Source organism: Choloepus didactylus (genome assembly GCF_015220235.1).
Source record: "Choloepus didactylus isolate mChoDid1 chromosome X unlocalized genomic scaffold, mChoDid1.pri SUPER_X_unloc1, whole genome shotgun sequence".
Classification (NCBI taxonomy): Eukaryota; Metazoa; Chordata; class Mammalia; order Pilosa; family Megalonychidae; genus Choloepus; species Choloepus didactylus.
Window position 1 is genome coordinate 1063415 of NW_023637621.1, and position 26623 is coordinate 1090037.

Genomic DNA, 26623 nt, shown 5'->3' on the forward strand with positions numbered 1-26623 from the left:
AGGAGTGTGTTGTTTAACCTCCAGGTATTTGTGAATTTTCTAAGTCTCTGATGGTTATTGACTTCTAATTGTATTCCATTGTGGTCAGAGAATGTGCTTTGAATAATTTCAATCTTTTTAAATTTATTGAGGCTTGTTTTATGTCCCAACATATGATCTATTCTGGAGAAAGTTCCATGAGCACTAGAAAATTATGTGTATCCTGGTGATTTGGGATGTAATGTCCTGTATATGTCTGTTAAATCTAATTCATTTATCAGATTGTTTAGGTTTTCAATTTCCTTATTGGTCTTCTGTCTGGTTGATCTATCTATAGGAGAGAGTGATGTGTTGAAGTCTCCCACAATTATTGTGGAAACATCAATTGCTTCCTTTAGTTTTGCCAGTGTTTCTCTCATGTATTTTGTGGCACCTTGATTGGGTGCATAGACATTTACGATTGTTATTTCTTCTTGCTGAATTGCCCCTTTTATTAGTACGTAGTGGCCTTCTTTGTCTCTCAAAACATCCCTGCATTTGAAGTCTATTTTATCTGAGATTAATATTGCTACACCTGCTTTCTTTTAGCTGTAGCTTGCATGAAATATTTTTTTCCATCCTTTCACTTTCAGTTTCTTTGTGTCCCTGTGTCTAAGATGAGTCTCTTGTATGCAACATATTGATGGTTCATTTTTTTTGATCCATTCTGCGAATCTATATCTTTTAATTGGGGAGTTTAATCCATTTACATTCAACGTTATAACCGTGAAGGCATTTCTTGAATCAGCCATCTTATCCTTTGGTTTATGTTTGTCATATTTTTCCCCTCTGTCTATTAATATCCTTTATTGTACCCATACCGAATCTCTTTAGTACTGAACCTTTCTCCAAGTCTCTCTGTCCTTTCTTTGTTTCTCTGTCTGTAGGGCTCCCTTGAGTATCTCCAGTAGGGCAGGTCTCTTGTTAGCAAATTCTCTCAGCATTTGTTTGTCTGTGAAAAATTTAAGCTCTCCCTCAAATTTGAAGGAGAGCTTTGCTGGATAAAGTATTCTTGGCTGGAAATTTTTCTCCCTCAGAATTTTAAATATATCGTGCCACTGCCTTCTGGCCTCCATGGTGGCTGCTGAGTAGTCACTACTTAGTCTTATGCTGTTCCCTTTGTATGTGGTGAATTGCTTTTCTCTTGCTGCTTTCAGAACTTGCTCCTTCTCTTCTGTGTTTGACAGTGTGATCAGTATATGTCTCGGAGTGGGTTTATTTGGATTTATTCTATTTGGAGTTCGCTGAGCATTTATGATTTGTGTATTTATGTTGTTTAGAAGATTTGGGAAGTTTTCCCCAACAATTTCTTTGAATAGTATTCCTAGACCTTTACCCTTTTCTTCCCCTTCTGGGACACCAATGAGTCTTATATTTGGACGTTTCATATTATCTATCATAACCCTGAGGTCCATTTCGTTTTTTTCAATTTTTTTCCCCATTCTTTCTTTTATGCTTTCATTTTCCATTCTGTCATCTTCAAGGTCACTGATTCGTTGTTCAACTTCCTCTAGTCTTGTACTATGAGTGTCCAGAATCTTTTTAATTTGGTCAACAGTTTCTTTAATTTCCATAAGATCATCCATTTTTTTATTTAGTCTTGCAATGTCTTCTTTATGCTCTTCTAGGGTCTTCTTGATTTCCTTTATCTCCCATACTATGGTCTCACTGTTCATCTTTAGTTCTTTGAGTAGCTGCTTTAGGTGCTGTGTCTCTTCTGGTCTTTTGATTTGGGTGCTTGGGCTTGGGTTATCCATATCGTCTGGTTTTTTCATATGCTTTATAATTTTCTGTTGTTTTTGGCCTCGTGGCATTTGCTGAACTTGATAGGGTTCTTTTAGGATTTGTAGACCAATTGAAGTCCTTATCTCTAATTTATCAGATCTACAGCTTCGTGGAGTACACTTTCTCTAACTAACCAGCAGGTGGCATCCACGAGCCACCTGTTCTCCACAAGCCAGTTCTCCCCTGCTTAGCCTTTTTGGTGAGTGGGGGAGTGAGTCTTGTGGGGTCCAATTGGTGTACCAAGCTTGCGTGTGTAGTTGGTGTTGCCTGCCCTGTATATGGGGCGTGTTTCTGGGCAGTCGGGGGGGGGTGGCTCTAACAATCAAATCTCCCTGGTGATCCTAGAGTTTTAAAGCTGCTGCAATAGTCTAATCCTTCAGTTCAGTCCTGCCACAGTTTGTCTCTGCCACTGACCCACAAGTCCTTGGTATTGGCGTATGGCTCCTGAGACTTGCAAGTGGGCCCCTCTTCCAGGCCGTGCACCCCGGGTCCTCTGTTGAGGGATGACTGTGCTATGTCACAGGTGAGTGCCGTCCCCCCAGGGCAGTTCTGGGCTGCTGGGCTGTGTAGGGAGGCTCCCAGTCTGCTGAAATGATGGCTGAATGGGGCTTTGTTAATTCACACTGCTCTACCTTCCCAACTCTGGGACAATCAGCTGAGGTTGCAGGGAAGGCTAATGTCCACGCCCAGTTTTGTGGTGTGTGCCTGTTATTTGAAGCACTTCCGTCACACTGGGTTGTCTGGGGCAGTTCTGGGCTATGGGGCTGGCGATGGGCAGGAGTGTTTCCTGTCCACCAGGATGATGGCTGTGAGCGGACACCCCCCTTTTCTTGGGAAGTTGTGGTGTTTAGTGAATTTTCTCAGCCACTGGATTATTGCGTTTTGTCTCAGAGCTCTCCTAGTTCTGCTCTTGACTTGACCTGCCCAAATAGCAAGTCTTTGAAGCTTTCTGTATTGGGCTTCTTAGAGTAATTGTTTTAGAAAAAGAAAAAAGGATTAAAAAAAAAAAACAAAACAAAAAAAAAGGGGCCCTCCTCAGAGATCTAATGGGTTATTGAAATGCTAAGAGACAAAGCAACCAGGGCCATTAAGGAAAGGTCCACAGGGCAGAGAGATCAGCTTTTCTTCGGGATTTGCATATGCGCCTCAGGGCCCTTCCCCTTTCTATGTTCACCAGAACTCCAAAAATCCTCCGCTTTTATTTTGGAGTTTTTCGTGTTGTTTTTTTTCTATGCCTGTCTCCTCTCTGCTGGGCTGGCTGCTCTCAGATTCTCTGGTGTCTGGTCTCAGTCTATCTATGGTTGGAGTTTGAATCAGTAGAATGAGTTTCCGATAAGGGCAGCCACTGCAGTTCTCCCTTCTCCTTCCCGGAGCTGACAGCCCCTCCTCCCCCGGGACTGAGCCTGGCAGGGAGGGGCGCGGGACCCCTGGCCGCAAAAACTTACAGATTTCGCTGATCTCAGCAGTTCCACGTTTTCATGAGTGTTGTATGAAGTATGCCCAAAGTCAGATTGCTCTGTGGTGTCCAGTCCACGCAGTTCCTGGCTTTCTACCTACTTTCCTGGAGGAGTAACTAAAACATACAGCTCACCAGTCTTCCATCTTGCCCCGCCTGCTCCGTTTTTCGCATCCCTCTTTCATAGCCTCTCCTCAGAGAACTGGCTGGCCGCAGAGTAAAATCTCCCTGATGAACTCTTGGATCACCCAACCTTCTCAGCCTTCTTCCTCAAAACAGGGTCTTTCTAGCTTTGTGTAAACCTTCTTATCAAAGGAAAACCCCTTCTCCCTGAACTTTGAGACATTTGTAGACCCCAAAATCAAAGAGCTATTCTCCCTACTGCAATAGTCTTTTCAAATAAAGTTTCTCCTTACGTATGCCTGGAATTGATTTCTATTTAACAGCCTCACCTGGAAGAGCATGCCATGGAAAGCCATGTGGACATGACTTATGGACATGAAGAGTTTTCATTTCACTGGAAATATTTACCTTATCACCTTGGGGTAAGCTATAAACTCATTGGCCTTCATCCTAAAGGCTTCATGAAACCCTGAGGTGTATTTTCTCAGATTTGCCCATGATGAGGAAGTAAAAGCAGATGGTGTCACCAGCTCCTTTCTGAGAAAATGCAGGGCCACCTCCAGGAACAGTTGTGAATCAGTCCCCATGTGATCCTGAGGGTTTGGAGCTGGTTTTTTCTCCCTTGAGGTTAAGGTGCTGGTTCCATATGAAGGGCGAGTAGCAGAGTGTGGAGAGGTGTATAATGATGCAAAGACCTCGAAGCTGGGCTCAGCTGAGAAGGTCAGGGGAAGTGATCACAATCACCCCGAGGCCTGAGCCAGGCTAGAGACCTCAAAGTCACTGTCATCAAGAAGTTCAGGACTCTGATAGTTTAGGTATTGGTTGCAGTTTGTTTTGGACTCTTACTGTTTGCAAGTCAAGTATAAATAAATTTTATCTTGGACAACACTATCTGACTACAAATGTGCTTTGGTTCCTTCTCTTAATTAGAACTTTTTTTTATTACAAAAGTTGTAGGTTTACAGAAATATCAAGCATAAAACGCAGAGCTCCCATATAATAGCCTAATATTCACACTTTGCATTGGCATGGCACATTTGTTACAATTCATGAAAGAGCATTTTTATATTGTAATATTAACTATAATCCATCACTTATAATAGGATTCACTATTTGTGTTGTACAGTCCTATTGTTTTTAAAAGTTTTATTCTAAGATCATATATACAACTAAAACTACCCTTTTAACCACATTTAAATATATAATTCAGTGCTGTTAATTATGTTCATGACTTTTATCTTCATGACAAAGGTACAGCTGTTGAATCAATAGCAAGTGCCTCCTTTTCTAAGGAAATAAACTAATGAGAGTGGCCTGCCTCTTTGGTTATAACAATCCTTGGGGTACTGGGTGTGGTGGATTGAATTATATTCCCAATTTAGATGTGTGTGGGACACCATGAGCTCAGTCAAGGGACAAGTTCTCTTCTTGCTGCTGTAACAAATGCCAAACATCATCTGCATTCCTGTGGGTGTGAATCCATTGTAAACAGTATCTATTGAAGATGTGATTTTAGTCATGGTGTGGTCCAATTGAATCAGGTTGGGTGTTCTTTGGGATTCTTGGAATCCTTTATAAGCAGAAGGAACTAAGATATAGTGAGAGAAAGCCCTGGGGTGGAGCTGGAAGCCAGAAGTCAAAGGAACCTGGGAGAGAAAGGAGAGGATATCAGCATGGAATGGAAAAGTCAAGGAACCCAAGGTTTCCTGGCCAGTTAGAATGCTGCACACCCAGGAAGAGGTAAGCCTTTAGCCTCTGAAACTGTGAGCCAATAAATTTCTGTTGTTTAAGTCAGCCCATATTGTGGTGATTGTACTAGAATCCTGGAAAACTAAGACACTGGCCTTTTCCTGGTGGAAAACAGGATGCATGTGGGACACCATGAGCTCAGTTGAGGGACTTGGTCCAAGAAGACTGAAGCTGCTGTGGTTTGTTCATCCTCCTTGGTTACATCGTGATACCCAGGCAAGCCTCCAGACCCTCCCAACACAGAAAAGTTGACAAGGTCTGTATGAGTCTCCTCTTGCTGCTGTAACAAATACCAAAACCATGTGCCTTGAAAAAAATACAAATTTATTCTCTAACTGTTCTGGAGACCAGAATACCGAAATGACCATGGCAGCCAAATTCAAGGTGTTTCCAGGGAAGGTTCTTTCTGGAAGCTCTGGGGGAACATCTCTTCTTTGCCTTTTTCAGCTCCTAGAGGCTGCCTGCTGCCCTTGGCTTGTAGTCACATCACTGGAGTCTTTGCTTCAAGTGTCACACAGCCGTCTACTTCCATACCAGCAAGTCTCCCTCTGCCTCCCTCTTATAAGGACATTGTGATGACGTACAGAGACCCTCTGGATGAGCCAGGATAATTTCCCATCTCAAGGTCCTTCATCACATCTGCAGAGGACCTTTTTGCCATGTGAGGTCTCAGGGATTAGGACCTGATATAGTTGGGGGCCATGATTCGGCTGACTAGGAGGCCTCGTGTGGGCAAGTCATATTCCAGGATTACTTCATACCATCTCTTGGTAGCCACCTCCCTTCCTTGGGGAGGGGAGGGGCAGAGGGTCCTCCTGTAAGATCGGCAGAGAGAAGGGGCTGGGGTAATATAGCATTCTTCTCCTGTATACTAAAGCACTAGGATCACATAATACTCTGGTTCAATATACTTAGGTGCTAGGATCACATTGTACTCAAGTACTACATACTCAAGTATTGCATCACTTAGCACTCATGGAACACATAACTGGGTGCCAGACCAACACAATGCTGAAGTACTCTATATGGACATACTAGGATCACATAGCACTCAGGTACTAGATACTCCAGGACTAGGATCACATAGTAGTCAGGTATTTCATTCCTAGGCACCAGGATCACATAGTAGTCATGGACTACGTACTTACATACTAGGATCACATAATACTCAGGTGCTACATATTGAACTACTGGGGTCACAGTGTTCAGGGAGTATATACTCTGGTACTAGGATCACATAGCACTCAAGTACTCTACCTCAAGTACTAAGATCTCATAGTAGTCATATAGAGTAGCAGGACCACATAATAATCAGGTACGATATACTTGGATACTAAGCTCACATTGTACTCAGGTACCATATGCTCTGGTACTAGGATCCCATAGTGGTCAGGTACTATATACTCAGATACCGGGTTCACATAGTGCTCAGGTACCATATGCTCTGGTACCAGGATCCCACAGAGGTCAGACACTGTATATTCAGATACCAGGTTCACAGTACTCAGGTACCATATGCCCTGGTACTAGGATCCCATAGGGGTCAGATACTATATATTCAGATACTAGGTTCACATAGTACTCAGGTACCATATGCCCTGGTACTAGGATCCCACAGTGGTCAGATACTATATACTCAGATACTAGGTTCACATGGTACTCAAGTGCCATATGTTCTAGTCCTAGGATCCCATAGTGGTCTGATACCATATACTCAGATACCAGGTTCACATAGTACTCAGGTACCATATGCTCTGGTACTAGGAGCCCATAGTGGTCAGATACTATATATTCAGATACTAGGTTCACATAGTACTCAGGTACCGTACACACTGCTACTGGATCCCATAAGGGTCAGACACCATATACTCAGATACTAGGTTCACACGGTACTCAGGTACCATACACCCTGGTACTAGGATCCCACAGTGGTCAGCCACTATATACTCAGACACTAGGTTCACATGGTACTCAGGTACCATATGTTCTAGTCCTAGGATCCCATAGTGGTCAGGTACTATATACTCAGACACCAGGTTCACATAGTACTCAGGTACCATATGCTCTGGTACTAGGATCCCATAGTGGTCAGATACTATATATTCAGATACTAGGTTCACATAGTACTCAGGTACCATATGCTCTGGTACCAGGATCCCACAGAGGTCAGACACTGCATATTCAGATACTAGGTTCACAGTACTCAGGTACCATATGCCCTGGTACTAGGATCCCACAGTGGTCAGACACTATATACTCTGATACCAGGTTCACATAATACTCAGGTACAACATGCTCTGGTACTAGGATCACGTTATGATCTGTTGGCACCCTTGTTGCGTACAACTGAAGGACATCCAATGAGTGATCCAATATAATTACCTCATGTTCTCCCAGTTGTCATCATTCATCACGTAATTTATCTCAGGTTTTATTACCCTTCATGTTTTCCATCATGCATCCTGTCATTTTCTCCTTGTCTCACGTGACAAATGCCTCTCAGTTTGAACACAACTCTGCCAGTGCCTGATACGGGAAGGCAATCAGGAAAGCTTTTAACAGCATTTTCAAACAGCTCCAGCTGAAGACTAGTGAGAGAAAACACCATTGCTCACTATTCTCTGGGGTTTTCACTCCACTCCTCTCCCAGATGTGCCATATCTGATATTCAACATTACATATTTAAGTGTCATTGGACCCAAATGTTTACACTCCATCATCCCTGTACATCCTCGCCTTGACAGATCAGGTGATACATCTGTGTACTTGGATATAGTTTGTAAGACTCTTCCAAATCTCTCTTCTCACTTAATTCTCTGAAGATCCTGGGAGGTACGAAGTTTCAGTTTCATCAAAAATGGGGACTAAAAAACAGATAAATAGGGGAGTGGAGTTTTACACCCAGATCTGCTTTGCTTTCTCCATGGTTGTGTGGTTCCTCAATCTGGCTGTACATCAGACTTACTCCAGAATCCCAATAAAAATGACAAGTTCCTGGCCCCATGCCTGAGCATATTGATCAGGACACGGGGTCCTCGGTACTTTTAACCAGCTCCTCCGATGATTCAATGCCGGCCCCACAGAGAGGCATTCAGGAACACACCACCGGAAACCAGCTACCTCTCTACTCACACCGAGATTATTTGTAATTTTATTATTATCTGTCCTAGTTAACAAGAGTCTCTCAGCCACAAACCCACTTGTGAAAAAGAGAAAAATTTGGTAGCCATTTCCTTTGCAAGTGTGCTGTGCCAAATCAATGGGCTGAGTGCTGGACTCGACAGAGAAACTGTCCGCATGCCATGCCACACATCATAAGTGTGATCAAAGGTCAATGCCCAGGTTGTCTTTTCTCAGGCTTTGTCCCTTAATGACAATGCAATTGACTAATACCCTCATGCAATCCCTCGTTAGCTGGGACAAGGGAGAGAGACAAAGTCCCCAACTTGTCACCTTCCTGTCTTGCCAGCTCCTTTATCCTCAATGAGACACAATGGTGGAGACATCCTACCCACTGCCTTCACCTGGACTTGAATTTCACACACATTTCTGCAAAGACACACTCCATCCCATTCAGAAAAGAGGCATGCAACCTCCTTATTCCACTTTAGGTCACCCAAGGAGTTTTAGCTTGCTAAAGGTGATGAAATACAACATACCAGCAGTGGGGCTTTATTAACTTACAAGCTTACAGATCTGAGGCTGTGAAAATGTCCAAATCAAGACTTCAGTGGATGATGCTTTCTCCCCGAAGATCCTCAGCCCATCTGTCACCTGGCGAGGAACATGGCGGCATCTGCTCGTCTCTCCCTTCTCTCCTGGGTTTTGTTGCTTCCAGCTTCTGGCTTCTTCTCTCTCAGCTTCTCTGTGTCTTTTTTCTGTCAACTTTTCTGGCTTTTCTCTCTCAGCTTCTCTGGGTTTTTTTCCCATGAGCTTCTGTGTCTTTTCTCTCTGAGCTTCTCTGGAGCTTTTTTCCATCTTCCATTTGTCTTTTATCCTCTCATAAAGCACTCCAGTAAGAGGATTAAGACCCATGCTGAATGAGGTGAGCTACATCTTAACTTAAGATCCTACTCACCAAAAGATCCTATTTATAGTGGGGCCATGCTGACAGGAATGGGTTAGCTTTAATAATATGATCTTTTTTGGAGTGCCTGCAGCTTCCAACTGTCACACAGGACAAAAGAGACAAAAACTAACTGACCCCTTAACTGTTTAGCAGGTGGAGCTGGATAGAACACAAAGACCAACTAGATTCTGCGACCTGCACTCCCCCACCTCATATATAAATCTAAGTTGCTCTCACTCATGGATTTAGCGATGAAACCCTCAAAGACATGCATGAGTTCTTAATTGATTGCACAACCCTCAAAGCAGTGTGTGTGTGGGGAATTCGAGGTAGATATCATTGGAATATTAACATATATTTTCTAATAACCAGAATCATATGTCTTCAGACACCTCAGTTCAAGGGGAAGTGATGACCTTTTTTGCCTCATTACTTTGTAATTTGTGCTTTTTAAAAATAAATTAATGTCAAAATGAATGCATATTCCCAGCAGAGTATCTAGGGCTAATATTTTCCTTGTAAATACACTACAATCTATGTAGCCATTCCTAAGGGTGTTAATAAAGTACCTTTCTTTCTGGAAGGAAAACACAACCCAGGCCTTTTAGATTTTTAAATTCCTTCATTTGTGTATCATAAAGTATCACTATGTAGCTCACATGATGATAATTATCTAGAGATTTCAGTAGATACTCCCATCAGTGCTGCAGTTTTTCTCCTTGCAAACCAACAATGGAGGTTGAAGGTACATTTTCCACATTATTTACTTGCAATGTGTGCAAACATATGAGAATATCACATATGAGAAAACATATGTGATATTCTCCATGACATTTTTACATAAACACACATGTATAAAAATGTCATGGAGAATATCACATTAATGTCAGATAAAGTAGACTTTAGGACAAGGAAAATTACCACCGACAAAAAGGGATACTCACAGTGATAAAGGGATCAGTTCACCAAGATGACAACAATTCTAAATGTGGATGCACCTCAAAACTAATTTTTAAAATAAAGTTTTAAAAGAATTAAAAGGAGAAATAGGAAAATTCACAATTAGAGGTGAAAGCTCCAACACTTGTCTTTCAAGAATTGATAGAACAAGTAGACCAAAGATCAGTAAGGATATAGAAAACCAGAACAACATTATTTTTCAACCTCATTTTCAATCAAGTAACATAGTTGAAATTTAGGGAATACCCCACACCAACAGCAGAACACACATTCTTCACAAGTGCACAAGGAACATCCACCAAGATAGAACATAAACAAACTTTAATAATTTAAAAGAACTAACCTCATATATGTTTAAATCATATAGAGAATGAAACCTTAACCAATAACAGAAAATCTGAAAAATCCCTGAGTATTTGGAAATTAAGCAACATTTTAAAGTATCCATGGTTCAAAGGAGAAGTGAAAAAGGGAAATGAGAAAATATTTTTAATTGAATAAAAATGAAAATACAACATATAAAAAATTGTGGGGCATTGCTAAAGCAGTGCTTAGAGGGAAATCTTTACCACTAAATCCATATATTAGAGGAATAAAAGGCCTCCAAATGATGATCTGAGTTTCCACCTTAAATAAAATTAGAAAAAGAAGAGAAAATTTAAACAAAATCAAGCAGAGGGAAAGAAATAATAAAGATGGGATCAGGAACCAATATTACTGAAGGCATAGAAACAATACAAAAAAATGAATAAATCTAAATACTGGCTCTTTGAACATATCAATACTATGTATAAACCTCTGGCTAGAACAATGAAGAAAAATTTAAAAAGATGCACATTAGCAATATCAGGAATGAAAGAAGGTACATCACTTACTGACAGGGATTCTGGGGGTGATGGAATGTTCTCAATCTCAATTGTGGCGGTGGTTACAGACCCATACGAATTTGTCAAAACTCATAAAACAATACCCTAAAAATGGTAAATTTTACTGCATGTAAATTATGACTCAATTTTTTTTTAAAATCCTGGGATAATGGGAGAGGTCCCCAAGAAGAAACCAGAAAAGATTCAGTGGATACCCAAACCATACAAAAAATGGATTGTTTGTTCAAATGTTTATTTTCTTTGACCCTTTTGGTATTTGAATTTGTAGTCTCAAATTTGGAAGAGGCAAAATAGTCAATACACCTGGGATTGGAGGAAGATGGAGGTTACAGTTTGATTTGGAAATCCCATGCAAAACATTGCAGGCTTTTCCTATAGAGACAGTTCAAAGAGAAACAGGTTTTGTTTTCTTGACTGATGCACAGAAAAATACTGTTTGTCACCACAAATGGACATGTGTGATGATCTTGTCTTTTATAAGTAGACTTTACTCCGGAAACGTTATTGAATCCTGTTTCTGTGATTCACCAGGATTGATGATGGATAAAAAGCAAAGTAAATCTCCAACATGGTGTTTGCTTCTGGTGCAGCCAGTTCTGAGATGTGACTTCTTTATCACACATGGGCAGCCGTCCAAGGGGAGAAATTAGGAAGTAGCGCAGAGAACGGATTTTGTTTCTTGGAGGGGAAGTGTATTTTATGTTGACGAAGTTCAGAAGTGCAGATTCTGCCCTTTTGTTTTCCAGATTTGTGTCTCACAGCCCGGAGTTACTGAGAGAAGCACAGCCCTTGGGGAAGGCTGCCCAGGAGGCAAGGAAGGGCAGTGAAAGCAGAATTAAGAATCTGTGCATGGTGGAGGAAGAGAAGGGAAAAGGGGAGAATGTGTGGGAAAGTGGAGGGAAAGTTGTTATTCTGGAGGTGAGAGATAAGTTGCAAAGCCCAAGGATTACTTTTATTTTCTTTTGGTCTTCAAATGTGTTTTTTAGCCACTTTTTTATGACTATAAGTAAGTGTTTCCACTATGGAAAGGAAAGTTAGCACAGCACATTTCCTTGACTGGGGAATGGATTTTCTGAAGTCATCTTCAATAAGGAAAAACCTGGAAAAAAAGCAACCTGAATGTTGGAATTCAGTTCTTCTTATAAAGTATCTTGTTTAAAAAAAAAATGGAACAAAAACAAGCTGAAAAGAAGGGGTGGGACAATAAAAAAAAGAAAACAAAAACAAAAACAAAAACAAAAAAACAAAGAAAAAGAGAGAAAGAAAAAGAAAATAAGATGTAACCAATTGGAGAAGGATTTAATAAACTTGCTTTTGATTTTGCTATTGATCTGATCACTGCAGTGAGCAGGGCTGCAAGAGACCACAGCTGTGTCCTGCCACGTCGATTCATTGAGAGAGAGAGAGAAAGAGAGGGAGAGAGAGAGAGAGAGAGAGAGAGAGAGAGAGAGAGAGAGAGAGAGAGAGAACAAAAGGGAGGGCATTTACAGAAGGAACATACAAATAGAACTTGATACAAATGTAAAAGTCTGCTCTTGCCTCTTCTGTGTATTTTCCCAGACTTCTGCTTTTGAGATTAAATTTGCATTCAACAAAGTGGGCAGATCATAATTGTACAATGTAACAGCCAATTGTATACTCCATGTCAAAACACCCCAATCAGGAATCAGAACACTGATGCCACCCCCCAAATTCCCTCACATCTCCTTCCAGTCAATCCCCAGTTTCTGTAAGCAACCACTGTTTGTATTTCTATCACTATAGGTTAGATTTGGCAGTTCTTAAACCTCATGTAAATGGTATGATCCTGCAGGTAACCTCTGTTTGAGTTTCCTGTGGCCACTGTAACAAATTAGCACAAACATTGTGTCTTAAAGCCACAGGAATTTCTTCTTTCCCAGTTCTGGAGGCAAGAAGTGTAACATCAGGGGTGGACAGTGCCACGTTCTCTGCAAAGACTCCTGAGGAGGCTCCTACCTTCCTCTTCTGGCTTCTGGGGCCCCTAGCAGTTCATTGGCTTGGGGCTGTGTCACCCCAGTCTCTTCCTTGGTGGCCATACCACCTTCTGCTTTAGTATTAAATCTCCCTCTCCCTCCCTCTTATAAAGATGCTCATGATTCCATTTGGCCCACTTGGACAATCCAGGAAAATCTCCCCATCTCCAGATCCTCAACTTAATCACACTTGCAAAGCCCCTTCTGCCATATAAGAGCATATATTCATCGATTCTGGGATGAAGATATGGACATTTGGGGTGGGTCATATTCATTGTATCACATCTGTTATCTGTTGGGAACAGAATCTGATAACAGCCATGTATGAGAAACCTACATCTAACATTGTACTTAGTGGTGAAATATTGAAGAATTTCCCCTTAAGATTGGGAGCAAAGCATGGCTCTCTTCTCTTTTCTCTTACATTTAGCATTGTGCTAGAGATGTTAGCCAGGGTAATACAAAAAGAAAAAGAAATTAAAAAACAAAAAGATTGGAGAGAAGTAAAAATATGCTTATTTGCAGACAGCAAATGTAGAAAACACTAAGGAATTAAAAACAAACTAGAACTAAGAACTAAAATTAGGAAGATTGCAAGATGATAAGATGTGTATTTCAGTGTGTAACATAAATTGTATTTCTGTATACTCACAGCAAACATTTGTAAAATGAAATTTAGAGATAATCCCATTTCTAATAGACTCATAAACAGTAAATACTTAGGAAGAATGTAACAAAAGATATACAAGACCTCTTTAGTGAGAACAGTAAAATAGTGTTGAGAAAAATTAAAAAAGACTGAAATGGAGAGACATACCATGTTCATGGATGGAAGTCCCAATTTTAAAACACCTGTTCCCCACAAATTGTTCTATAAGGTCAACATCACCCAAAGCCTCTTCGATACATTTTTAAACTTAACTTTCACAACTCATCACATTCCAATTCAAAAGTGCTAATGAAATAATAGAGTTAAACATGAGTGTTATGCTCAATGTACTAAATCAGTGAGATTGCCTGAAATTTATTTTTAAAATTATTCATTTATTTATTATTTTTTTTAAAACGTATTCAAAGAGTATTATTCTCCCCATCTCTGTTGTGTCATGCTCCAAATTTTCCTCCTCAGGGGTAATCTTTTAGTCAGTGTCTTATCTTTCCAGAGATATTCTATGGATTTGCAAGCATGTAGATGCACCCATTTCGAAAGCAAATGGAAGCATCTGGTATACATTATTCTGTACTTTGATTTTTCATTGATGATATATTGGATATTGTTTCATACTATTACAACTTGGGGCTTCCTCTTCTTTTTGTAGCATAGTATTCCATTGCACAAATTCACTATTGCTTATTTAAAACACCCTTTAATGATCAGTGTTTTATGAGCTGAAGGGGTCCAGAAATCACCGATCAGCCCACATGCTGGGGAGGTACCAGGAGCAGAGGAAAGCATTTGTGTCAAGTAAAGTTAGATAGAATCAAACTCCTGACATTACCTGCCAGTCCTGTTTCCTGTCCCCTAAAGGTGAGAACATACCATGAGACACTCCCAAGCAGGGTTTAAGAATCTGGTTGTGGGACTTGGAGGAGCTGGGAGGGCTTAGGTCCCAGCTCAGTAATTGAGAATGAGGTTGGCTGGGCAGGTGGGTATATGACAGCACATGCCTGAGAGGTTTGCTCTGAGCATTTCTCAAGATAATCCATGCATTAGGGGACTAGCAGGGTGGTCACAAATGCTGGCTGTAATTATCTTTTGTATTAATAGCATCATTTTAAAAATCTAACTAGAAGGTTTCTCTTCAAGGAGGAGCACTGTGGAGGGTGAGGGTGGGGAATGGGGAGTTAATGCTTCGTGGGTGCAGAGTTTCTTCATGGGTGTAGATAGTGGTGATGGGAGCACAACATTGTGAATGTAACTGAAAGTGCTGAATTATATATCTGAATGTGGTTGAAAGGGGACATCTTAGGTTGTATATATATACTACTAGAATAAATTTTTTTTTAAAAATAGGACTGTACAACATGATCGAGGGAACCCTAATGTGAACCGTGGACTATAGTTGATAGCACAATTATTATAAATTCTTTCATTAGTTGTAACAAAGTTACCTTGCTAATGCAAGGTGTTGATAACAGGGGGTATTTATGGGAACTCTCTATTTTCCTTGTAAGATTTCTGTAAACCTACAACTTGAAGAAGAAGAAGAAGAAGAAGAAGAAGAAGAAGAAGAAGAGGAAGAAGGAGAAGAAGAAGGAAAAGGAGGAGAAGGTGAAGGAGGAGGAGAAGGGGAAGGAGAAGGGGAAGGAGAAGGAGAAGAAGGAGGAGAAGGAGAAGAAGGTGAAGAAGAAGGAGAAGAAGGAGAAGAAGGAGGAGAAAGTGAAGGAGGAGGAGAAGGGGAAGGAGAAGAAAGAGAAGGAGAAGAAGAAGAAGGAGGAGAAGGAGAAGGAGAAGAAGTTGAAGAGGAAGGAGAAGAAGAGAAGAAGGAGGAGGAGGAGAAGGAGAAGAAGTAGTAGTGGTGGTGGAAGAAGAAGGAAGAAGAAGGAAGAAGGAAGAAGGAAGAAGGAAGAAGGAGCACTATGGCTGCAGAGTAAACTCTAATGAAGCACTTGCGGTTAGGATTCTCACCTTCCTCTCCAGCCTTGCCCTCATCTCTCCCTGCTCCATCCAGAGGCTGCTGCTTGCTCTTCTCTCCTTTCTGGGATTAGGATGTGGGTGTCTTTGGCAGCCAGTATTCAGCAGATCACAGATGTTGTTGCATCAGAAATCACTGATAATCCTGGGGGAGCTTTGGAGCTGGGGTCACCGCAGTAGCGAAGCGGGTTGGGTCCTGAAACCCCCTAACCTTCCATCCATCAGTCCAAGGAGGCTCCTGGGGAGGGGCATGAGACTTCGTCAATGGCAATTTTGGGGCATCAAATGCAGTTGACTTCATCTTACCTTGAGCAGATCTGCAAAGACCCTCCTTCTGAATGAGCTGCATTCGGTACTGGGTGGGAGGACGTGGACATGTCTTATTGGGGAACATAATTCAACCCCACAACCATGTACATGGGTTCCCTTCTGAGAATTCCTGGAAGTTGGAGTCTGTCCCTGATATGACAGCCCACAATGCTTGTGCACAACACACTTCATAGAAGATACATACCAGCCCATGTGGTTCATGAAAGCTGTAATTTTAATTGCAGACTCATGTCCTTACCCTGGAGAAAACTCAGCCTCTTCACCCACCCAATGCTTCCAGAATGACAAGCATCTTTTGCCCCATGATGAAATAGTGGACGTTTTTACAAGCAGAGTTTTTTAGTTCTTTTCTCTTTTGGAGAGACTTATCTGTGCATGTGGAGCATACATGAGGATTCCTCCTCTGTCCATCTTCTTTGTTTTTCATGATGACATTTCTGGGAAATATAACTGAAAACAAAATCTTCTCCCAACATGGAAAACCTCTCCACAAAAGTAGAAGAGAAAGAAAAACAATTTTACAACTGAAAAAGCATTAAACCAGGATGGCAATTCACAAAGAGATCTTCACAAAGGAAGATCTCTCACATTTTTTACAGCCAGGCAGGTGTAATGCTTTTCATACGTGCTCTCAAGATAACTGGTCCTCAAGTAATATGGCTTGACAGCTTCCTTTGTCACTCATCATTTATCCTAAATTCACCTGGCAATTGGAGTGGCCTCTGCATTTGCTAATTGCCTCTATCTAAAGGAATAATAAAACCTCTCGTATCTCTGTGACAGGTAGTGCCATGGAAACAGGATGATAAGCAGATTAATTTATCTTCCTTGGTGTTTCCATTTCAGAGAGATGGCCCCCAAGTCCTTGAGGAAGACATTTCCTGGTTGTAAAGCCAGCAAGAGGCTTCTTGAGCTTTTACAAAGTTTGATATACATCCCAAAGGGGCAGAGGAAGAATTTACAATTACACATTTTCTAAAGGAAATGCTCTAAGAAAAGGCAGGAGGGAAAATTCTGTTTTTGCTCCAGGGAAAATAATTTTTTATTCGATTTGTATTTACCATTATGCTGGTTATCTGAAGTCTCTCTGTTTCATTCTTGGTTTTAATTCCATGATTTAATCTGTGGCTGAGCTGCTTGCATCAGAGTTCTTCTCGGCTGCTTCTCCAATTTCTCTTTCCTGTTTTGATTCGTGTTGCGTTGGTGAAGAATTGGCTGGCCTTCTATTTCTACTCATGTAAATGCTACTTCCATCTTCAGGATGGTTTTTCTCAGTGGGTCAGCATGGAAGAGAAGAAAATGCCACGTGAACTCAACATCTCTCTCCTATATGAGTGATGTCACTTAACGTTGATAATGCCACTGGCTGAATCACCCATCTTCACCCGATTATTAACCAATGCATCATTTATTTTCACCTGGTAAACTACAGAGGTGATGGTGGGATTTTAAAATAAAGATGACAAGTAAATCACACAAGTAATGGGAAATAGGCTGAGGTGCTCATATTTTGTTTTATCGTGGACAAGAAGGAAACAAAGAAGAAAAAGAAAAAATATCAAAAACCATCACTCTCAGCTCGTAGTCCACCGAACAAATTCCCACTCGGTGTTGCCCAACTCTGCAGAAACACGTGTGTCTCCTTTCTGGGCTCGGAGCTCCCTCAGAATCATCAATAACAGACAACCAAGTTGTGATAGGAAAAGTTATCTGGGGCTCTTTATACCCAAGGCTGAGGATTCTGTTTATCCCAAGTCGTAATAATTCTGCAATGACCGTGTCTTTCTCTTGGCAGAATGTTGGGTCCAGTTTTAGAATTCTTAGTTTGGCAACAAAATAGATTAAAAAATAAGAGGGTAGTTTTATTCTGAACTATTGTGCTCATGAAAGAGACTTGTGGAGTTCACGAATCATCCAGAATTATGTCACAATGTTGTACGTGAAAGCGTGCACGCATCTTTTCCAGATGGAGCTCTTGAACTTTCATCAGATGCAAAAGGGAGCTGAGAGTGAAGAAAGAAGAGAGAAGTGGGGGTCTTTATAGAAAGGTGATTCTTGGCAGCTGGTTTCTGGAGCATGGGCTGATGTAAAGAATGCAGTCTCGTCTTTGTTTCTTATAAGCAAATATTGCCGATTCCCCAGGAGTTGGTTTCCACTAATGGATAAGGGCTGTTTGCTGGTATCTTGTTACTAAAATGTGGTGCTCATAAACTAAATGAGCGTGTCTTGGAGTTTTACTAAAGATTCCATGACAAGCTGTTATAGGTGCAAATTCTGCTGTTCTTATCTTCATGTTATTGATCACTGTTCTAGTTTGCTAATGCTGCCAGAATGCAAAACACCAGAGATAGATTGGATTTTATAAAAGGGGGTTTATTTGGTTACACAGTTATAGTCTTAAGGCCATAAAGTGTCCAAGGTAACACATCAGCAATCGGGTACCTTCACTGGAGGATGGCCAGTGGTGTCCGGAAAACCTTTGTTAGCTGGGAAGGTATGTGGCTGACGTCTGCTCCAAAGTTCTGGTTTCAAAATGGCTTTCTCCCAGGACGTTCCTCTCTAGGCTGCAGTTCCTCAAAAATGTCACTCTTAGTTGCACTTGGGATATTTGCCCTCTCTCAGCTTCTCTGGAGCAAGAGTCTGCTTTCAACAGCCATCTTTAAACTGTCTCTCATCTGCAGCTCCTGTGCTTTCTTCAAAGTGTCCCTGTTGGCTGTAGCAAGCTTGCTCCTTCTGTCTGATCTTAGAGAGTGCTCCAGTAATTTAATTCAGACCCACCCAATGGGTGGGCCAACACCTCCATGGAAATTATCTAATCAGAGTTATCACCCACAGTTGGGTGGGGCACATCTCCATGGAAACACTCAAAGAATTACAATCTAATCAACACTGATATGTCACAAGATTACATCAAAGATAAATGGTGTTTTGGGGGACATAATACATCCAAACCAACACGGTCACCATTGGTTCAGCTTCATCACTATCAATTCAGTTTCCAGGATGCCAATGGGTTAATAATTTTGCAAGCAGTAAGTTGTGAAAATCTGTCTCAACATTTTGGGGACATATAAATGCTTTTCAATTCAAAAATGAACCACTAAATGTAATCTCAGCCTAGCATTGCTTCTGGAATGTGTACTTCTCCAAACATGTTATATCGATTCTTATGGGTACTTTCTTATTTTATAACTCAATTGCATTTTTCATCCTTAAATCTCAATTGGTTATTTATTCACCATATATTGAAATTTAGCGGTATATTTTGCAAATCGTTATATGGATCCTGCAGGTATTCTGCTTGCTATGATTTCTGAAACTATTGAACAGAACCAGGTGGAGCACAAACCCTGAACCCCGAACACAGACCCCCTCTCTTGTTTGTCAACTGGGGCCACCCTTCAATTTGTGCATGCATTTGCTCTGACAAGCATTTAACAGTGAATTTGAATTTTCTTTGCACCTGCATTTCCTAACCTGTGTCAAAGGTGTTACCAAAATCCCAATAAAATGGCATCCATGTATTGTGCATTCCTAAATCTTGTACTTCTAGTAGAAAAGCAATTGCATTCATCTGACCTGATTTGCTTTTACATGTTTCTGTCTTACCGTGATTTGATTATTCCTGGCTGTTCATAGATTATAATCTATTAGGAAAGAAGAATATTAGAGCATCTGGTTTGTGCTCCCAGACAAGCTGAGCCAAACACACATTATCAGTTTATAACATCATTACCTCTCATTATAATTATTCTTTGTGTTGAATCCCTGTTTCTCAATGATTCAAAATGAATTACCAGGGAATTGCTTATTCTTTATTCTTCTTATTTTTTATTTATGTGAGCAATTGGTGAACATATTCACCCTTGAAAATGCAATCCTTTATAATAAATCCCCTGAAACATGACCCTCCACCATCACCGTCTCCCCACTCAGTTTTATATTCCAGTGGGAAATGCTGTTTTGAGTTTTGTTTGTGTTACATAAACACGTGTGCATCTCTGTGTTTATATATGTGTGTAAAAACTGTGTGTATATTTCTGTATTTGTGAGATATGTCATTTATAGGTTGTCATAACAATAGTTTGTGCTTTTTGTACACAGATGGTGTCATACTAAATGAAGGTTTTACAGCTTGAATTATTTGCTCCATGATATTTCTGAGATCTAAACATGTTGATAAATGTTGCCATGTTTCCTTTTGCCATTGTATGATTCTTTACATGTTTCAGTTTCATGATGGTACATACATTCAAGTTTAAACTTCTTGTATCATCCTGGTAAAATGCTAATTTTATCAATATACAATTGTTCCTCTCAAGTGTTTACCCTAAATATAAATGTACCTCATATTGATGTTGCTTTGCCAGCAGGTGTTTGGTTAGTTTTTTCCTGATATTTCCATGTTTTTCTTTTTTTGTTTTTTTTAACCTTTGTGTGTAATTTGGTTTTAAATGTATATCATGTGAACAGAAGGTAGCCAGATTCAAAAATATATACAACCTGAGCATCGACATTAAATATCATATCATTTTTTTCTTTATTCATCATCATGGACTTTGTAACCAAATGGGTTAAAGGAATTCATATTTGTTCTGATACATTGGCACTTGTTTCTGCCTTTTTACTAAGCTCACTCAGTTTATTTTCTTCTTTTCATTCCATTAGACAAATCGAGTTTTTTTATTGCTTCTTCCTATTTGGTTTGAAATCTGTGCATTCTATTTCTACTCTTTAGTGTTTACTCTTAATTTTCTATGTACCATTTAAGCCTCATTTCTCTTTTAAAAAGAGCTAAAAGAGACAAGAATCTCATCCTTCTTTTATCCTCATCTCTTTCCATCACTATGATTCAATTATCTAGGATTTGAGTGTCTTCTACTCCTGATAATTAAAAAGAAATGAACATTTACTTAGATTTGTCAGTGCATATTACTTATTTCTCAGCTCACAGTGGCTTTAGCCATGCTATACTTCCATCTGGGCTCATTTTCCTTTATTAGTGAAAAAGATCCTTTAGTAGTTGTTTTGGAAAAGACCTGTGTTTGAAAGGAAGACGATTTCAGCATATATTCTCATCCTCGGTTCCAAAACAAGGTGGCTTGAGGTTTAACACACTGTTCCCTTTGGGTTTTATTTCAGGTTAATTTTGAGTGACAACAGTGGCTTTGGAACATGGTCTAATGTGATGGGGACATCACCCAATGTTGGGTCTCATTGTCCACTCCAGATAAAGGGGCCAGGTGCACCGACCACCAGTTCATTCTCACCCTACGTCTGATGGTGCCCCTTGATGCTCTTTGGCTAGAGCTCAACTGAGGGTAATATTAAGATGAAAGCTAAAATCACTTCCTTTCTCATTACTTTTTTGATGAGGTTGCTGGATCATCTCTGAGACATGAATAAAACAAAGAAGAAAACCCAGCACATGATCTCATTTGTTCAGTTGCCGTGGGCATGATCTATGAACGTCTTGCACCATTTCATCTCTGCTCACGTCTTTGTCTTTAACAGTAAAACCAGAGGTCTTTATCTTCTGTGCAGTTGATTCTGTTTCCTGTTGCTTCCTTCCACATTTGCCTTTGAGGCATCTTCCTCTCTGGCAGGCACGAATCTCAGAATGCAGCGGCAGACTCAATAGGCAAAGGAGCTGCTCTCTGAGGTGGTTTTGCACTCCAGTGCAGGATGAGTCAATACTAGCAAACACACGAGTGAGATGCAACTCACCAGCTCGTGCTAAGGGTTATGGAAGGCAGGATGAGGGGGCTAGAAAAGGCTGGGTGGGTGAGGGATGCACGTTTCACATTGCGGGCTTTGGAAATTCCTCACAGATCAGGTGACGCTGGGGTGTAGGCTGGGGGAAGCAAGCAAGCCAACGGCATAGCTGTGTACAGTAAGAGGTTTCCAGAACGTGCAACAGAATATGCAACAGAAAGGGTCAAACCAGGATGTGGTGGTATGAACCTCTATAGCATGTTTCATGTTGCTAAGGATGATATCCCAGCACATTTGAAAAGTATGAGGACATAAACACAACAGCAGCCCATCAGAGCTGGGTGGGTGTCTGGGTCAGCGTGGATGTGACAAACACGCCCCACCAAAGCAGTTCTGTTTGCTGTCGGGACTCCTGCAATCAGGTGCTTGGACTCCAGGCCCCATTACTCCATGAAGGGATATGTCCAGAGCTGGGCAGGAATGGAAAGCATACGTCTGACCTTGCTGTACCCCCAGATCATTTATTTCTTCCTTCAAAGCTGCAGGAGAAAATCAAGAGAAACCATCTGCCTTCTCTGGAGCAGAGGACGGAGAGGCTCACGTCATCTCCCTAATTAAATAGTGAGGCCATTTTTACAGGAAATCCATGCTTCTCTGGGAGGAGTTGATGTGACTGAATCAAGGAAGCCCTCTGTTTCTGGGGTTCCCTTTCTCTACCCTGGGGATGCAAGGGATGGATTCCCGTTACCTTCCAGCCTGGGTTTTGCACCAGCACCTTCATCAGGTAGAGATGCAATGGGCAGCCTTGTCTTTAGCATGCTCCTTATCTATTAGCACCTCGCAGGGAGTTGCATACTGCAGCTGACTAAGGAAGGCAAGTTTTGGAAGGAGGATTTGGAGGAAGTGTGAGTCAGAGCATGAGAGGGGATGGAGAAGAAGGGAGTTGCTGCAATGCAGATTTATCGCCCCATGGCCTTGGCTTGCTGCCCAGCTCAGAAGCTGGGAAGGAGGAAAGCCTGTTCTGCCCAGGAATAGCTCATGTATTCAGTCTAGAAAGCATTTATTAGGCACTTACTGTGTGTCAAGCATCAGGCAGGGTCTTCAGAAAGCAGAAGGGAGAAAGGTAGCTGCACAGGTGAGAGGAGCAATAGCTGCAGAGAGCAGGGGGGAGCATGGAAGATTGAACATGGAAGGGCTCTTGAACATCACTCAATTGCCCAAAGACCAATTCTCCCAAAGAAGGAGGGTGGCCCAGGAATGAACCCAAGAGAAGTATCTACCCTTCCCATGAACTCTTAACCACTTATGTGTCCTTTAAGAAGAGGCAAATCCCCTTGTCCATTCTGTCTGACCCACCTCTCTAGCTAAGCTGGGGGCTTGTACAGGAAATCACTCCCATGTACAGTTTTGGGACTTTGGGCTCTCAGAGATCCTCAGGGCCAATCTTGCCAATATTCACTCCATTATAGCCCAAAAGCTGATGCCCTCAGATCTGCTATGACCCACTGGAGGTTGGAAGGCTGATGAGTAGGTTTCTTAGGTTCTTCAGCCTCCTGTAGTAAAGCATCATGAATTGGGTGGCTTCAGACAACAGAAGTGGATTCTCTCCTAGTTCCGAAGGACAAAGGTCTGAAAAAAAGGTGTCCAGAGCTCTAGGGAGGCTCCTTCCAGCCTCTCCCAGCTCCTGGTGGCTCCAGGAGCTCCTTGGTTCATGGCTGTGTCACCACAAGCTCTGCTCCATCTTCACATGGACTCTACTCTCTGTCCAAGTCTTCTCCTCTTCTTTTCCTTATAAGGACACTTGTTACTGGGTGTGAGGCACACCCTAACCCAGCTGACCTTATCTTATCTTGATCACATCTGCAAAGACCCTGTTTCAAAACAAGGTCACATTCATACCTTGTGGGGGTCAGACGTGGACATACCTTTTTGATATGTGCACTGCAGAAGTGGATGCGTGCACAAAGTTGGATTACAAGAGCATGATTTTTATGGAGAACATAACAGATTCAAACCAGCACACACCTTTTATGTGGCATGCTTTGATTTGCATGGACCTTTTTATAATAACATAGTCCTGGTATCCTGATTTCTGGAATGGTGGACATTGCTGGCAGACACTGGTGTCCTCAGGACACATCTGCTCCCATTTTGTCCCCCAACTCTGGGTTGAGTCTTCTGTACAGATGTCCTTCTAATGTGCTCTCCATTCCACACCTGCCAACACACCGCCGTGTCCACTCTGCTGCGGAAAGGGGTCAGCATGGGGTTTCCTGCTCCTTGTTTTCACAGGTCAGTCTTGTTTTACTGACTGTGGAAACTGACAATACTGCCTACTTTTAGTCAAATTACAAGAGACTCTGTTTAAAGTGCTTATGTTATTATAAAAAATAGCCCATTGCAAATCAAAGCATGCCACATAAAAAGTGTCTGCTGGTTTGGATCTATTATGTAACCCATAAAAAGCCATGTTCTCTGATGCAGTCTTGTGGGTGCAGACTTATTACGGGTGAGATCTTTTGATTAGGCTGTTGCCATGGAAATGTGACCCCCCAATTGTGGGTGGGACATTTTGATTAGATTATTTCCATGGAGATGTGACCTGCCTATTCAAAGTGGTTCTTGATTAGTTACTGGAGTCCTTAAGAGAGCTCAGGAACCAGATGCTTGGAGATGCAGGCAGAAAGATGTTTGGAGATGCTAAGCTAAGAGATGAAGCCCAGAGTTTGTCCTGGAGAAGCTAAGTGAGAACCCACAGATGCTTAAAGAGAAAGTCACTGGAATCAGAAGCTGAAAGCAACACAACCTGGGAGCAAAGGACCAGCAGACGCCAATCACATGCCTTCCCAGCTGACAGAGGTGTTCCGGACACCATCAGCCTTTCTTCAGTGAAGGTATCCTCTTGTTGATGCCTTAGTGTGGACACTTTTATGGCCTTAAAACTGTAAACTTGTGAACTAATAAACCTCCATTGTAAAAGCTTGTCCATTTCTGGTATTGTGCATTTCAGCATCTTTAGCAAACTGGAGCAAAGTGTTTTACCAAATCACAGGCTATTAGAGCAGAAAGTAATGAAAAAAAAAAAAAAAAACAACCAGTGATTGTCTCCCAATCCATCCTCTTATAAACGAACAAACTGATGCCTTGAGATAGGAAGATATTAATTACCCTAGATTGTTGGGCATTCAATAAAAGAAAGGACATGGCACTTTTATTCCATTCATTTCATTTTTCTAACCTGCTGTGGTCTCACAGGGCTAATGATGTTGTTGATGAAATATAATTGTCCAAATTAATGGAAATTATTTTAAACAGTGACGAACCAGGGAAACACAGCTCTGTTTATTTTTGACACTGGCATTTATGTATTTTCCACACAAAATAATGGGATCTGACTGAATTCGGAACACAATGTGTCAAAGTCAATTTTTTTCATTCATAGGAAGGGGTACCTGGGGAATAGCTAAATAATTTGGAGTTGAGACCTTCTGTTTCATGCAGCTTGGACTATTTGTTTTCAATGTTTCATTCTCCGTGGTAAAGCACTGAGTAAGAAAAATAAATTACCAAGCCTAAATAAATACTGGGGGATCTAAGAAGAACATAAGCTTCTGATTGCTGGTTTTTGTTAGCACAAGTTTTTGAAAACTTGCCCTTTCAAGGGCATCTCAGGTGGTATGTCCTTTATTTTCCAATGTCTACATTCATTTCCTCTCAGGAGGCCAGATGGTGGATGGAGGTATAAAAATAAACACAGAAATTGTGTGGTGAATCCACAGGGCCTGCCAGGAATTACAGAGAAATGCTTCCGTGAGCTCCAGGGATTGTCTGGGTCGAGACTTATATTGCAGAAGGCAGCCTCATCTCGGAAGCCTGAGGGTGCCAACAATACAAACGTCAACACTCCCAACCTCTCTAGAAAGACTTCATGCCCCAGTCCTCCTTTGAAGTAGGAGCCATGACTAAGACGGTGTGGTGTGTGGTTTTATCTCCCTAAGTCCCATCATTCCCTCCAGGAGTTTATTTTAAACCAGGATCAACAACCATCTGTAAGACTTAGGGAGATGCATGCACAAATCCAAAACAAATGATTAAGTGTGTGACATTTGCTTCCAGACTTTCCTACATCCAGTTACAATTCTCTCTTCCCCATTGCTCATTCCCATTATGGACAGAGGAATCCCAACTTCATAGCAGTTGCTAAGGAAAGAGAATCAACTTTGGATTTGCATCTCATTCCACTCCTGAATGAGTTTCCCAGGCTGCTGTAGCAAAGCACCACAAACTGGTGGCTTAAAAAAAAAAAAAGACAGACACTGATCCTCTCACAGTTCTAGAGACCAGAAGTCTGAAATCAAGGGGCAGCAGGACCACGTTCCCTCTGCAATCTGTAGGAGGGAATCTTTTCTCTTCCTTCTTCTGCTCTTTGCTCGCAATCCTTGTCTTCTAGATGCATCACTCCGATCTCTATGCCCATTTTCACGTGTCCATTTCCCCGGTGAGTTTCTCTCTCTGTGCCTTTTCTCCTCTTCTTATAAAGACATCGGTCTTATTGGATCAAGACCCATCCTACTCCAGCAACATCTAGTCTTAACTCATTGCATCTGCAAAGACCCTATTTCCAAATAAGTTCATGTTCTGGGATACTGGGTGTTTGGACTTCAACATATTTTTTCAGGGGCTGTAAATCAACCCATAACAACCCCTTATAATATAAGTAAACCAGGAACTGGTCACTTGGTGTGCAGGACTGGAATAAGGTCTACTTTCAAGGGAGGCGGTGAGAAATGAGAGCTCAGCAGTTGAGTGTCCGAAAGTGGGTGCTTCATAGATGGCAGCCATTGTCGTTGCTGAGAATCCTCCAGTGTGGAGTCTACTGATGCAACCCCCCAAACTCCCCCT

The 26623-nt window shown here is 41.4% G+C and overlaps 1 protein-coding gene across 1 annotated transcript in view; it reads right to left on the bottom strand.

Annotated features, from left to right (window-relative positions):
* The window catches only part of DHRSX (dehydrogenase/reductase X-linked), a 393706-nt gene that overhangs the window by 136280 nt on the left and 230803 nt on the right, over positions 1 to 26623 (bottom strand). The window lies entirely within an intron of this gene.